This window comes from Pteropus medius, unplaced genomic scaffold (genome assembly GCF_902729225.1).
Source record: "Pteropus medius unplaced genomic scaffold, Ma_sr-lr_union100, whole genome shotgun sequence".
NCBI lineage: Eukaryota > Metazoa > Chordata > Mammalia > Chiroptera > Pteropodidae > Pteropus > Pteropus medius.
The window spans coordinates 31196862-31214329 of NW_024347791.1; the positions used below are offsets into that span (position 1 = coordinate 31196862).

Consider the following 17468-nt stretch of genomic DNA (forward strand, 5'->3'; position numbering starts at 1 on the left):
TTTTTTTTTTTTTTTTTTTTTTTTTGAGGTAAGTCTTTATCAATTTCCTTCTCAGTATTGTTTTTTCTGTGTCCCATAGATTTGGGGTTATTATATTTTTATTTTCATTTGTCTCAAGGTATATTTTGATTTCTTCCTTGATCTCGTTGTTAACCCTTCATTGATTAGTAGCATGTTATTTAGCATTGATGTAGTTATGTGTTTTTCAGTTTTCTTCTTATAATTGATTTCTAGTGCTATACCACTGTGATCAGAGAAGACACTTGATACAATTAAATTTATTGAGACTTGTTTTGTGGCCTAACACGGAGAATGGCATTCCTATCTTAGAAAATGTTCCATGGTCACTTGAAAAGAATGTATATTCTGCTGCTTTCAGATGAAATGTCCTAAAAATATCAATTAAATCCATCTGGTCTAATGTGTCATTTAAGAACACTGTTTTCTGCTAATTTTCTATCTGGATGATCTATCTTTTGATGTAAATGGGCTGTCAAAGTCTCCTACAATTATTGTGTTACTGTTGCTCTCTTCCTTTATGTCCATCAATATTTGTTTTATATTTAGGTGCTCTTATGCGGGTGCATACGTTTTTACAAAGTTTATATTCTCTTGTTGGATTGTGATCCCTTTATCATTATGAATGTTCTTTGTCTCTTATTAAATCTTTGTTTCAAAGTCTATTTCATCTGATATAACTTTTGCTACCCCAACTTTTTTATTTCCATTTGCACTAAATGTCTTTTTCTAATCTTTTACTTTCAGTTTGTTTCTCTTTTGATCTAAAGTGAGTTTCTTATAGGCAACACATGTATGGGTCTTACTTTCTTGTCCATTCAGCCACCCTATATCTTTTAACTGAAACATTTCGCCATTTGCATTTAAACTAATTATTGGTAGGTATGTAGTTATTGTCATTTTATTATTCATATTTTTTATCTTTTTTTTTTGCTCAAAGAAGTCTCTTTAACAATTCTTATACATGAATTTTCTATGACCAAAAAAATCAACTTTAAACAATATTGTCAAAATTTGTATCTGGAGCTACAGATTGAACTCCTTTAGCTTTTTATTCTCTTTTTCTGTTCTTTGATTCTAAATAATAGCTTTGCTGGTATTTGCTTTTCATCACTTTGAATATTTCATGCCAACCCCTTCTGGTCTGCAAATTTCCAGTCAGAAATCTGCTGACAACTTATGGGAGCTTCCTTGTATTACAAGACCAGCATTAACCTGAATCCTTACATTGCCGCAAGCAGTTACAATCAATGTTTTGCAAGGGGCAGTAATTAAATTTACACTTATACATTTTTTTAAAAATGGTGATTATGTTAAAATTAGTTTGATAGTGTGGACTCCTTACCCAGGTGGACTGGTTTGCAAAGGAGAAATTTGGAAAGACACATACACAGAGAAAACAACATGTGAACAGGAAGGTGGCCATCAACAAGTCAAGGAGAGGGGCCTGGAACAGATTCTCTCTTCCAGACCTCATAGGGAACTAACCCTCATAACATCTTGATCTTGGACTTCAATCTCCAGAACTGAGAGATGAAAATTTCTTTTTTTAATCCTTCTATCCCCCCCAAAATAATATGTTTCTTTTGCAGTCAGAGGAAAAGAATCTATGACCACAACCCTTAAAATTAATGTTATTTATCTGACATTGTCAGTGGATACACATCAAGACTTTTCAAACTCAATACATTAAAAATTGCATTTGAAAGAGGAAAATAATTATTTCTTAGAGGTATATTTATTTCTAGAAGAATATTCAGGGAACTCTTAGTTGACTTTTATGGTCTTCTCAGATGCTACATATAAGAAATCCAAATATAAAATCCTGAAAGTTACATATAGACTTGGTTTTTATTTCAACCATTATAATATGTTCTCTTATAAGTATGACTTAGTCCTTGTTGATGGCTATAGAAATGGATAAATATAAAATAAACTTTTTATTTTTATTATGAAGTGATTATATGAAATAAAAATTATGCATGACATGCAAATAACACCCAAATCACTGTACTACTGAGGAGAAGCATCATTTTTTTTGTTTTGATATTTCACAAATATTACAGATTGATAATTATTTTCATCAAATTCCTATATTCAATATTCCCAGAGTTATTTGCTCTTTTCATTTTGTCCTTTTATTTTTTATTTTCATTTTTTATTGGCATAACAACTCATTTGTTTTCTATAAACTATTTGTTTTCTCTTTTAATAGTTTATTAACATTTCTTTTATAGATATCATATTGCTTTCATGTAATTCAGATAGTTTTGTACTATATGTCCTGTGTACATTTGCTTAAGTAAATTACATTTCATAAATCTATAATGTGTCTCTTTTGACCTCTTGCCTATTAATATCGAACTACTTTTATTAATGAACAAATGAGGTTTACTCAACTTACTAAATACTTGTATTTTTATTGTCTTATTTAGCCACATGAAAATCATATTTAGCTGAAACTTTATGAAACATATGAAATGCATAAATATTTTAAATACAGATATGTATCTATGAACTCTATTTTTGCCTTATAGTATTTTATCATTAAATTAATTTTCTCTGAAAAAAAAATGACCAAATTATTAAATCCTCTCCTAATTACCAATAGCTACCTCAGGTCTACCACAAATAAGTAGTAAGTGTATGTTAAAAAATTTCATAACTTTTTATTATTAGTTAGTATTTTATATTCAAAACATATATTGCTTCTGACTCATTAACTATGCTGTACTTCAAGCAGCTAATTTAATGACACACATAGTAGGATTCAATTTTATTTTTAGTAAATGAATGAAAGAGTGAATATGATTTCAATAGCTAGATTAGTTGAAGCTCTAACTGCTCTGTGTTTCACTGAGTTTTGACTACATATCGTAAGGACAAATTTCTTCTTTTTTATTAATTTTTATGCATGATTTTTTTCTTTATTTTACTTCTTGATATTTTCATTTTTTAATTACAGTTGGCATACAACATTATATTAGTTTCAGTGTACAACATGGTGATTAGACATTTATATATCTTATGAAGTGATCACGTCGATAAATCTAGTGACTAGCTGACACCATACAAAAATTATTACAATATTATTAACCATATTCCACATGCTACACTTTACATCCTTGTGACTATTTTGTAACTACCAATTTGTTTTCTCAATCCTTTCCTCTTTTTAATCCACCTCCTAAATCCCTCCCATCTGGCAACCTTCAAAATATTCTCTGTATTTAGAAGTTAATTTTTCTGTTTTGTTTGTTTGTTTGTTTTGTTCTTTAGATTCCACATGTAAGTGAAGTTATCTGGTATTTGTCTTTCTCTGTCTGACTTACTCTACACAATACCCTCTAGGTCCATTCACGTTGTTGTAGGTGGCAAGATTTTTTTTGTTAAGACTGAGTAATATATCATTGTACCACCTCTACTTTGTCCATTTATCCATTGAATGTATACCTAGTTTGCCTCCATATCTTAACTATTGTAAATAATACTACAATGAACGTGATGTCCTTTCAAATTTAATGTTTTGGGTTTTTTGAATAAATGCTCATAAGTGGGATTTTTTAAGTCTATTTTGTCTGATAGTGCTACCCTAGCTTTTTTTTATTTGTTTTTATTTTTATTAAATATCTCTTTCTATCCCTTTAATTTTAGTCTGTGTGTATCTTTTGACCCAAAGTGAGTCTCCTGTAGGCAGCATATGTAAGAGTATTGTTTTTTTTTTTCCATTCAACTATCCTGTGTCTTTTAATTAGAGAATTTAATCCATTTACATTTAAATAATTATTTATAGATATGAGTTCTTACCATTTTATTATTAATATTTTTATTTTAGTAAATAAATTTGGGTGACATTGGTCAATAAAATTATATAGTTTTTAATTATACAATTTAATAATATGTCATATGTATATCACATTGTGTGTTCATCACCCAAAATTAAATTTTCTTTTGACACCATACATTTGACTCCTTTTACATTTATCTACCTCTCTCTCCCTCCATTCCTTCTGGAAACCACTAAACTGTTATTTGTGTTCATGAGTCTCTGTTTGTCTTGTATGTTTGTTGCTTTCAGTTTTATTCCCACATATAAATGAAATAATAAGGTTCTCAATATTTTCTGTCTGACTTCTTTCACCTCATATGATAATCTCAAGATCCATCCATGTTGTCACAAATGTCAATATTTTATCTTTTCTTATGGCTGAGTAATATTTCATTGTATATATGTACCACATCTTCTTTATCTAATCATCTACTAAGACACTTCCACTGTTTCGATGTCTTGGTCATCGTAAATAATGCTACAATGAACATTGGAATGCATCTATCTTTATGAATAAATGTTTTCAATTTTTCTGGATGGATACCCAAAAAATGATTGCTGGGTTATATAGCAATTTTATTCTTAGCTTTTTGAGGAACTCTATACTGTTTTCCATAGTGGCTATGCCAATTTACATTCCCACCAGCAGTGTCTGAGTGTTCCTTTTTCCTCACATTCTTGTTATTACTTCTTGTCCAACACTTGTGATTACTTCTCTCGTTAATGATAGCCATTATAACAGTTATAAGATGGTATCTCATTGTGGTTTTGATTTGCGTTTCCCTTATAACTAGTGAAGTTGATCATTTTTTCATATGTCTGTTGGCTATTTGTATGTCTTGTTGGAGGAAGTATCTGTTCAAGTCTTAGAAGAAATGGACAAGTTCTTAAAAAGATTCAGCCTTCCTAGACTGAATTATGAAGAACTGGAAAATATAAATAGATCTATCAACAGTATAAAAATTTCCCAAAAAGTAAAAATTCAGAATCATATGGTTTCACTAATGAATTCTACCAAACATTCAAAGATGATTTAATACCTGTTGTTCTCAAACTTTTTCAAAAAACTGAAGAAGAGGCAATACTTCCTAATTCATTTTATGAGGCCAACATCACCCGGACACAAAACTTGGTAAAGATAACACAAACACACACACACACGCGCGTGCGCACACACACACACACACACACAACTATAGAACAATATTTTTGATGAATATAGATGCAAAAATCCTAAGCAAAATACTAGCAAATTGAATACAATAATACATTAACAAGATTATACATAACAATCAAATGGAGTTCATTCAGGTGTAAAAGTATGATTCAATATTCACAAATTGATTAATGTGATTCATCACATAAACAAAAGATAAAACAATGAAAAGATCATATCAATAGATGCAGAAAAAACATTTGACAATAGATCATCTATTTATGCTTAAAATGCTCAATAAAATGGGTATAGAAGAAAAGTACCTCAACATGATGAAGGTCATATATGACAAACCCTCAGCAAATATTATACTTAATGGTGAAAAACTAAAAGCCTTCACTCTAAGATTAGGAACAGGACAAGTTTGTCCATTATCGCCACTATTATTTAATACAGTGTTGGAAGTTCTAGCTAGAGTAATCAGGCAAGAGAAAGAAACAAACGACATCGAAATTGAGAATGTAGATGTCGAATTATCACTTTTTGCAGATGACATGATTCTCTACGTAGAAGACCCTAAAGACTTCACAAAAAAAAAAACCTATTAGAAACAATAAACAAATACAGTAAAGTTTCAGGATATAAAATTAACGTATAAAAATCCATAGCATTCTTATACACTAACAACGAATTTTTAGAAAAAGAAAGAAAAAACAATTATTTTTGCAATTACAACAAAAATAAAATACCTAAGAGTAAACTTAACAAAGCATGTGAAGGACATGTTAACTGAGAACTATAAGACATTATTAAAATAAATTAAAGAAGACACAAAGAAATGAAAAGATATTTTGTGTTCACAAACTGGAATAATTAGCATAGTTAAAATGGCCGTATTACCCAAAGCACTATACAGATCTAATGCAATCCCATCAAAAGCCCAATGGCATTTTCTAAAGAAATAGAACAAAATTCATTAGATTTGTATGCAACCACAAGAGACTCTGAATAACCAAAGTAATCTGGAGAAAAAAGAATGAGGCCCGAAGTATCACTTTGCCTGACTTCAAATTATACTACAAAGCTACGATAATCAAAACAGCATGGTTTTGGCAGGAAAGCAGACACACAGACCAATGGAACAGAATTGAGAGCCTAGAAATAACTCACCATATATATGGGAGAATAATTTTTGACAAAAGAGCCAAAAATATACAATGGAGGATAAAAAGCTTCTTCAATAAATGGTGCCGGCATATTGGGAAGCTACATGCAAAAGAAGGAAACTAGACTGCTATCTGTCACCATACACCAGAATTAACTCAAAATGGATCAATGACCTAAATATAAGACCTGAAACAGTAAATTGCATAAAAGAAAACATAGGTACAAAACTCAAGGACCTTGGATTTAGAGATGCTTTTATAAATTTAACCTCAAAGGCAAAGGAGGTAAAAACAAAAGTAAATGAATGGAACTATATCCAACTAAGATGTTTCTGCACAGCAAAAGAAACCAACAAGACAAGAGTCAACCAACTGAATGGGAGAAGATATTTGCAAACGATGTCTCCGATGAGGTTAATATCCAAAATATACAAAGAATTCATACAACTCAATAATAAAAAAATCAACCCAATTAAAAAAAATACAGTCCAATTATTATTCATATTTTTTATTTTTTTTCTTATTATTCTTAAAGAAGTCTCTCTAACATTTCTTGAAATACTGTTTTGGTGGTGATGGAATCTTTTATTATTTTCTTGTCTGAGAAGGTCTTAATCTGTCCTTTAATTCTAAATGATAGTTTTGCTGAGTAGAGTAATCTTGGTTGCAGGTCCTTTATTTTTATCACTTTGAATATTTCATGCCATTTCTTCTGGCTTGCAAAGTTTTTATTGAGAAATCACATGACAGTTTTATACAACTCTTTTGTAGGTAACTAACTGATTTTTTCTTGATGCTTTTAAAATTCTTTCTTTGTCTTTAACCTTTGGCATTTTCATTATGCTGTGTTTTAGTGTGGGCCTCTTTAGGTTCATCTTGTTTAGGACTCACTATGCTTCCTTGGCTTGTTATGTCCATTTTTTTTCCCCCGGTTTAGGGATATTTTCCATTTTTATTTCTTCAAATAGATTTTTAACTCTTGTTCTCTCTCTACTCCTTCTGGTACCTCTATGATGTGAATGTTGATATGCTTGATGTTGTCCCAGAGGCCCCTTACATGATCCTTGTTTTTTTGAGTTCTTGTTTCTTTTTGATGTTCTGATTGAATATTTTTTGGTACCTTACCTTCTAAATCGCTGATTCGATTCTCTGCTTCATCTAATCTACTGTTAATTCCCTCTATTCTTCATTTCAGTTATTGTATTCTTCATTTCTGACTTTTTAAAAAATATTTTCTATCTCTATTTTTATGCTCTCTCTTTGTTAAAGTTATCATTGTTTATCAACTTTTCCTCTAAGTTCATTGAGCATTCTTATTACAGTGTCTGGTAGATTGCTTGTCTCCATTTTATTTAGCTCTTCTTGGGAGCTTTGCTCTGTTCTTTCATTTGGGACATGTTTCTTCATCTCCCCATTTGGGCTGCCTTTTTGTGTTTGTTTCCATGTATTAGGTAAGGTTGCTATGTTTCCTGGTCTTCGTAGATGGCATTATATAATAGGTACACGGTGGGGCTTAGGGGAGTAGTCCTTGTGGTCATCTTAGCCCTATGTTCCAGGTATGTCCCTTTAATGAGCTGTGTGTGCCCTCCTGTTATAATTGAACATTGATTGCTGTTTTCATGTCAGTGGGAGTGATTGACACTCAGGATGATTGCTTATGAGGATTGGTTGGTGACTACAATAGAGAAGCTATTGTATAGGGGCTGACCCTATGGAGCAGGATTCATTTTAGCAGGGTGACGGTGCCAGCCCAGTCTGTTCTTTGGGTTTGTCATCCTCAGATTTGGTCCCAGGTGATGCTTCAGCTCAGTCTCAGCTGTCCACTGAGCATGGTGGCCTTGCAACCTCCTGGGAGGAGTCCCACTGCAGGTGAAGTTTAGCTGCAGCTTCTGCCCTGTATGGGGCTGCCTGGAATAATCCAAGCAATCCGCAGATGTCCACCACTCATGCTGGGCTTGGAGGTGCCTTGAGAGGCCAAGCTGCAAAATGAAGTCATCTTCTGCTAGTTCCAGACTTGGGGCTTCTCAGCATAAGGTAAAGGACACACAGAGGCCAGATGCTGCTTGTTTAAATTTATGAGATTTTAGGAAAGTCCACAGCATAAGCCCAGAAGGCCATTTGTATAGAAAAGCCACTGTATACAGCTTGGTGGGTCAGTAAGTTGGGTGGGGCAGGGCCTCAGGGAATCATGAGGGTTGTGCGATCAGTGTTAACCAGGTTGATTAAGACTCACATTTGGAGGTTCCTTGTGTCTGTATGCTGGGCGGGGTTAGGGCTTAACAAATGGTTTTTCAGAACTTCAGTCTGGGAGAAAGCTGTTCCTCTAGATCTCATCATAAAGCCACACGATTCAGTTTCTCCCTATATGTCCCTGGTGCCCTTTGAGCTGCTGTCCTAGCATCAGAGCCCAGAGCGAGTCTGTCAGGGAGTAAGTCCATGTGCGAGACCCCCGCAGCCCTCTGCCCCACTCAGGCACTATCTTTGATGGTTTTCACAGACAGATATCGTGGGCACTTTTGGGCACTGGAATCCCTGACTAAGGAGTCTGGCAGGGGACTGGGACCCCTTGCTCCTCTGGAGGGACCTCCATAACAAAGATATCCCTCCTGATTTTCAGCCACCACATGCAGGTGTGGGACCAGCCTGTTCCGCATCTCTGCCTCTCCTAACAGACTCAAGGGGGTCTCTTCTGAATGTCTTTAGTTGTAGGGCTTCTGTTCAGCTGGATTTTAGGCAATTTTCAATAATGATTGTTCCCTAGTCTGCCATCTTGACTGAAAATCTAAAATTGCTTTTTATCAAAGGGCTAGGTCAACACAACAACTATATTGGAGAAACTATTCAAAAATATCTAAAGTAGATTATTTCATTTAAACGTTCCTTCATTAAAAGAGCTATAACCAAAACCAACAGTGAGACTCAATTATAGAAACCAGTGGCAAGCCCATTTTCTGAGGAATGCATTGAATTGGGGGTAGATTTGAGCTCAACAAGAGATAGAATTTGTTGTTACAATCTTGATAACATGTTAACTGGCCTCTCCAGGTCACAGAAAATATTTTATTTTATTTATCTACCCTTAGGATCAAGCACAGTCCTCAGAAGAGTTTATGGAACATAATAAAAACTTAACAGGTATTGAGTTGCAGGTGTCAAATGTCCTAAACAGTAATATGTTTATATAATATGTATTACATGTGTTCAGTGTCCTATAAACAGTAATTTTAAATGTCATCCATTTTAAGTTTCAAAATACTTCACATTTGTCATCTTTAAAATTGAATCGCAACTTACGATCAACAGCATTTTATATTTGCTATTGGCCAGATAGCAGTCATGACTTAGTTTTCATTATTTATGCAGATGTCACTTTGGTTATAACATTTCATATTGTAACCACTTCTATTGACTTATAGGCATTGTTGGTATTTCACATGCTGAGTGTAATTTCTGTTTAAAAATTATTTAAAAAGCTAAAAAATAAAAAAAATACTATTCACTCATCTGGCATTGAAATGAAAAACTCGTTGAGAATATGGACCTTTATGCAACAGAATAGCAGGGCATATATGCATTCTATGAATGAAAAAATCAACTACAAAGCAGTTTATGAGATCTAAAAGAGGAAAGTAGAAGTGGTTGAAACTATGTATATTTCATTGTTGAAAATGAAACAGAAGATATAAGAAATTTCAAATCTCTCAGAAAAAAGAAAAAATATTTCAAAGCAAGTGAAACCAAAACATATAACATATTGGACTATGTTTAAATCTTAAAGTCATTGTTTATTTGTCATAATGTTGTGTCTTAGAAATTGATATCTTAGATTTGTTAAATTAAATTTAAAATTTACTTAGAATATACTGAGCATCTAGTCTAAGCTAAACAATTTATGACATTATATATTTCAGGAAAGATTTAAGGCAGCTCTAAACATATTTAATCTTCATGCCTTAACTCAAAACAGGTCTTATCCTACCCATTTTAAATTTATAAAGAAGAGGACTTCATGAATAAAGTTATATAAAAGTATATACTATAACCAGGGATCAAATCTAGGCCTTTTTGTCTCATAAACTTATGTTATTTCTAGCATATTTTACTGCCTCTTTGAGAAAATCATATGGGATGTGTATTTCAATTTAATGTCAATATACTATATACTATTCCAGTGGTTAAAATGTAAATACAGTCTTGCACTGTCATATACACACAAGCATTCAACATTTTCTAAAATAAAATAATGCATAGTTTATAATTTGGCATATCATATTTCAAGTTTTTGCATTTCTTCACTAATTTGGTTATACTGAAACCAACTATTGTTGATTTCATTAATCAGTGCAGTAAATTTTAATAATTTAAAATTTTTCAGAAGACAGATCCATGACTAAATGATTTTTCAAAATCTACAAAATGATGTTTTTCTTTAATTATGTCACTGAGTAGTGGAAATGTCAGAGTATCTTCTAAGGATACTATAGTGGATCTGATTAAGGTTTAGAAATAGAGTACTGATGTTAGATTAAATAACAGTGCCACTCAGATAACGATGAGGTTTTGCAGATTCAGTCTTCCTATGAAAGAAAACTGATTTTCATAAGTTTTCACTTCCGATTAAAGCCATTAGAAATCCTTGAGGGCTTCCATCTGAAGTGTGCACACAAATTCAATGAAAGCCCGATGCTAACAATACTCTCAAAGCAATTATATTTCTTGTGTATGACCCACTTCTCTTTTATTGAGAGTAATGACATCATTTTATATGGCGGAAAAGCTCATTTAAGGCCAAGAAATATTTACTGATTTAGAGTTTTGCACTAGTCCTTCAATATGGCATTTCCGATATTAAAATCAAAGCATTGTTCTCCCCAAATAGATGTCATTAAATATATTTTGTTGCATTCTAATTTTATAGTTCCATGGTTCAAAAATATTGAGGTTTTATTTTGCATACTAGTCAGGATTCCATATTAATTTAACTTTGTGGAAGAAAGAACTGATTCCTTAAGCCATAGACATAAAAGAGCTGATTAGATATGTGCAGACTACAATTTGTTCTAATGGTTTATCTTTGTTTCTAACAATTTTTGCTTGTGTATATTTCCACCTGTTAAATTACTCTATAATTTACTATTTCCTGCTATTTGACAAGAAAACATTACAATCACAATAAAAAGTAATTTAAGGCTATTACCAATCAATGAAATATGTCCCATTCTAAAATGAGTTTGAAATAATTTATGGAAATTTTATAGTCAAATTAGAATGGAGATTATTCCACAGGGGGGAATCAATGTCTGCAAAACTGCAAGCATCATATATTTCCTAATAAGTTTTCACAGCTGAAACAATGTCATTATTGGAAGGCAGCACAAGAAATTCAATGCAATCAGAAGAATCTTAGAAATAAATGCTGGCAAAAAAAAAAAAAAGAGGTATTGTGGACTCATAACAATGGTTTTGAAATTAATGCAACATTAAACATAGGAGGTACATTGAATTTAGTACTGGTAAATAACTCACTACAAATATTGTTTGTTGATTGACCTATTATACTCTTAATCACAGGAAAACTTTCCTAAAAGCAGTTAGCAATTTAGCAATGGTGCCACCTCTCTCTACTGCCCACGAACACACAAAACTAAAATGTCCTAGAGAGAAAGCATTTTATTACACTGTTGAAACCAATTAAATTTGCTTCCTCTTTTCCTGGCAAATGAAACCTCTGAGTTTGAAGGCTTTATGAGTAATGACAAGATTTTAATGTATTTGCTCACTATTTTACACTGAAAATTCATACACTGAATGTTACTTATTAATAAATCAACTCACATTCATCAAAAAAGTGACAATATTTGGAAGAGACAAATTCAAGATAATAAAAACTTTTAAGTTTAATACACATGATTAGAAAATGAACAAATCTATTATACCATATTACTTTTGTTTTGCTAATTAACGTAAAATACTTCTTTATTCCCTATTCATCCTTTTTGCCCCTTTCCCACTACTCCCCCCATCACAAATTTTTGCTGCTTGATATTTTATTAATTATTCTGTTGAGAGTAAAGAGTTGGATTCTCCAAATAATTTATTTAAATAGAAACCAAACTGTTGTGGGTGTGAGAGAAAGGTTATTAACTAATTATTACTTCAGTGTATATTTACTAACTTACTCAACTTAATATTGGACTCTTCCTACTTTCTATGAGGTCTGTTAAAAAACAAGAAATGGACATGGAAACATATTAGAGTAAAATGGAGAGCAGCACTTAATGGCAAAAAAAGTCATAGAACTTACAAGACTGGAAGTATCAGGAGTATACTATCTCTGCAAGAAAGTAAGAATGATTCTTTAAAGACTTCATAGGTTGTACAAAAAGTTATTGTATTTGATACTCCTAATTGGGTTTTGTTTCCGTTCTGATATAGAAAAGAGTTGAGTAACACAAAATCAACCAAAAACATTTACTAGATCGAATTGCATGTTTCCTTGGACAAAGGAAGAATTTTAATAAATTCTTCTAGGTTGAACTGTATGTTTTATACTTTTTAATGAAATCATAAATTTCTAGGACACATAAAAGGGAATGTAATTCAATCCTTGTTTTAAAGAAGGTAAAAGTATAATATACTCAAAAATGTTATTTGTGATTGGAGGTAAATGAAAATGATCTCTTTCTAATCTGCTATGGTTTACAGCTTGGGTCTGTAGGTTCATTTACTGTTTCCTTGGGAAGTCACTTAACCTTTCTTTGTTTAAATTTTGTCATTTTTTAAAAGAGAAAAATAATGTATATACATTATAATAATATTCTAGTAATTAAATAGGCTGACATTTGAATTATTTAGAACAGTGTCACTTTATAAGTACTCAATACATATTAATTGCAACAACTTCTATATCTATTAATACTAGTAGAGATGCTTACTATGTATAATTCAAACTTCTATTGATTAATTTTATTTTTTTCACAATAGCCATATAAAATTGAAATTAATTATTGAAACATTTTAGATATTTACACAGTATTAAATAGCCTCAGTAGCATTAATTGTTTATTGAATGTATAATTATATGTTCTTAATATGTTGAGATATGTATATATTTTGGCTTTGAGAGAATATAATTTTAAGATAACATTTGAATAAAACGAAAAGATGAAGGTATGCTGGTAATATTTTAGAAATATTTTTGACTAATATGTTTTAATATTCATCATTTTTCATTCATTTATATGCACAGATATCACATCTGATTATGTTGAGGTATTGATGTCGCACCACCTAAAATTTATGTAGGTATGTATTCATTTATTTATTTAAATTATTGGAGTGACTGGTTAATAAAATCAAATAAGTTTCAAGCATACAATTCAATATGTCATATGTATATTGCATTGTGTGTTTGTTTACCACCCAAAGTTAAATTTCCTTCCACCAACAAATATTTGACCCCCTCTTATACCTATCTACCTTTCCACTCTCCTCTCCTTCCCTTTAGTAACCACTAGTCCATTGTACATGTCCGTAAGTATGTTTGTCATGTTTGTTTGTTACTTTTAGTTTTATATCCCACATATGACTGAAATCAGATGGTTCTCAACTCTTCTGTCCTATTTCACTTCACATAATAATCTCAAGATCTATCCATCTTCTTGCAAATGACAGTATTTCATCTTTTCTAATAGCTGAGTAATATTTCACTGTATATGTGTACCACATCTTCTTTATCCAACCATCTTTCAATGGACAGTTCGGTTGTTTCCATGTCTTGGCCATTGTGAATAATGCTTCTGTGAACATCGGGGGGAATGAATCTTTGCAAGTTTTTTTGGTAAATACCCATAAGGATTACTGAGTCACATGGTAATTCTATTCTCAGCTTTCTGAGGAACTTCCATACTGTTTTCCATAGCAGCTGTACCAATTTACATTCCTATCAGCAGTGTATAAGGGTTCCTTTTTCTCCACAACCTCTCCAACACTTGTTATTATTTGCCCTGTTAATTTATTTTAAAATAAATTAACTTACACATAATCAAAAACAAGTGCATCTTTTATGCATATTTATAGTTCTTAATATTGTATGTTATAAGTTATAAAATAATGTGGACTGGCCTTTCGTTATATAATTATGTTGGTAGATTTACATTCTAAAGATATGATTAACCTGCAAATGAAGTATTAGTTGTTATAGAGATATCCTAGTAATAATCTTTTACATTCTCTGTTCTGAGATTTTTTTAAATTAATTTTTAATGTAGTTAATAACAGATTATCATGTTTTAAAATTATTTTATTTGTCTTTAAAATATCTTACTATTCAGGTATTACCAGTATAGATATGATCAAAGTTTGTCACATGATCATTTTTTAGCCTTTCTTTTTGTTGGTTTGTTCTTAGTAAACAATTTATAGTAGAATTTAAATATATAATAAAAATATTCTGTTATAATTACACATTTTTACCATTTTTGATACTCTTCAATCCTTTCTGTATATTTCTACCCAAAATAATTTCATTCAGTCTAAAAAACTTTCTTAAGCTTTCATTTAGTGTCTTCTTTTTCTTTGACAAATTTTTCTCAGCTTTTAAATGAAAAATTAAAAAAAAATAATTTTGGAAAGATATTTTTACAAGATACAGAATTGTAGGTTAAAGTTCCATTTTCTTCTGACTTTAGTGGGAAATGAACTGTCATTTTTACCATATTTCAGAGTATGTAGTGTGTCATTTTATTTGGTATTTTTAAGATTTTCTTTTTTAAAAAAATATTTATTTAAATTAGTTTCAAGTATACAATACATTGGTTAGACATCTATATAGTTCATAAAACAATTCCCCCAATTGTTCTCTCCCTCCTCTGGACCACCACCTAGTCATCATATTAATGCTAACTGCATTCTCTCTGCCATGCTCCTCATTCCCGTAACCAACTATCAACTACTAATTTGTACTTCTTTAACCCTTCACTCCATTCTACCAGTCCTCCAACCCTCTTCTTCTCTGTCCGTCACCAAATTGTCCACTATATTTGAGTCTGTTTTTGATTAGTTTGTTCTTTTTGTTCCTGAGATTCTGCATGTAAATAGAATCGTATGGTATTTGTCTTTCTCTGTCTGACTATTTCACTCAGCATAATAACCTCTAGGTCCATCCATGTCGTTGCAAATGATAGGATTTCATTTTTTTTTAATGGCTAAGTAATATTCCATTGTATATATGAACAATAATTTCTTTATCCAATCATCTGTTGATGGACACTTAGGTTGCTTCCATATATTGGTTATTGTAAATTGTGCTGCCATGAATATTGGAGTGCATAGATATTTACAAATTATTGTTTTGGTTTTCTTTGGATAAATACCCAGAAGTGCATAAAACTTCTAGAAGAAAACATAGGCAGTAAACTCTCTGATATTACTAACAGGAATTTTTTTCAGATATATCTCCTCAGACAAGGGAAACAAAAGAAAAAAATAAACAAATGGGACTACATCAAACTAAAAAGTTTTTGTACAGCAAAAGAAATCATCAACAAAACAAAAAAGACAACCGACTGTTTGGGAGAAGATATTTATTAATGATACATCTGATAAAGGGTTAGTATCCAAAATATATAAAGAACTTATGCAACTCAACAACAATAAAACAAACAATCTAATTAAAAGATGGGCAGAAGACCTGAACAGATACTTCTCCAAAGAGGAAATACAGATGGCTAATACGCATATGAAAAGATGCTCAAGGTTGCTAACCATCAGAGAAATGCAAATTAAAACCACAATGAGCTATCACCTCACACCTGTCAGAATGACTATCATCAATAAATCAAAAACAACAAGTGTTGGTGAGGCTGTGGAGAAAAGGGAACCCGCATACATTGTTGGAGGGATTGCAAATTGGTACAGCTGCTATGGAAAGATTTTTTTTTTTTTATGATTGATATTTAATAGTCTGACAAATCTCAGTCTGGTTTTCTTTATGTTCATTCTGGTTAGAGTTTGCTGAAGTTCTTGGATCTGTTTGCTATTTTAAATTCAATATGGGAAAAATTCAGCCACTATCTCTGAATATTTTCGACCCTATTTTATTTGTCCTTTTCTTCTATGATTCCAATTACCTGTGTGTTTACCCACTTGATACCCACAGATCACTAAAGCTTTGTTCATTTTTTCAATTTATTTTGGTTTGGATAATTTGTATTAACTCACCTCCAAATTCACTAATCTTTTCTTTTGTCATTATCGATACTATTAATCCCATTTAATTAGTATTTAATTTCAAATACTATAGTTTCAGTTTTAGGATTTGCATTTGGTTCATTTCAAAAGAGTTTATCTCTCTCAAATTTTCTCAACTCTTCATTTTTTTTACATTTTTTCTACAAATTCTTTAATATGTTTATCATAATTACTTTAAAGTTTGTGTCCACTAATTCTGCCAGCTGGATTATCTGTTAGTCTGTATCTATTGACTTTATTTTCTCTATTTATTATAAGTTACTTTTCTTCTTTAAAATATTTAGCAGCTTTTGTTCTGTATTGGACATCACAGATGATATATGTGGAAATTCTAGCTTTCATTAACTTTATCTGTAGAATGTTGAATTGCATTAACTATCTGCAGATAACCTTGATCTTGTAGAAGTTATGTTTTAAGTTTTGTTAGGGAGGAAGGTAGATATCATTTTTTTTTCCTTTTTTCTAGGGTGAAAACCTTAGTGTTAGGGTATGGCTCTTATTCCTAAAATGTGGTATATCCAGGATTTCAATGGAATGATTAAAGCAAACATTTACCTCTAACTTCTCAAAAATTGAACTTTAAAATCTGAATTCCCAATGTTAAGCATTTGTTAAAATCAGCTTTAAAATCATCTCTCTCTCTCTCTCTCTCACTTCCCCCTCATCCTTCTAGGGGCACTCTTACCTTCATCTTGATTGGTTAAAACTTAAGAGAGGGGGCACACAGATTTGGAAGGTCCACTCTTTCCCATTCTTTCTTTGATGGGATACTTTCTCTTCCTTATTTTCTAACTGTTCTAGCAACCTATAATTGTGACTTCTACTCCCCCATATCAATAAGAGTGCTTCTTTCTTATTAAACTCTATTTTCTATATACCTCAAGCTAAGTAGTTTTCTTAAAGTAAAAAACAAATAACTATCATCCAATGTGATTTTCTTCTTTCATGGATTGAAGCTTCCCCAGTTTCTCAATGCCATCACATGCCTTCAATATTGAATCCTTCATATTCTTTCTCTCTCCTGTATCTCAGGAACTATACATTAACT

The 17468-nt window shown here is 31.5% G+C and overlaps 1 pseudogene; it reads right to left on the bottom strand.

Moving 5' to 3' along the window:
* LOC120615154 (60S ribosomal protein L37a-like) overlaps positions 1–16421 on the bottom strand; it is a 30823-nt pseudogene extending 14402 nt beyond the window's left edge.
* Between the last annotated feature and the right edge of the window lie 1047 nt (positions 16422–17468).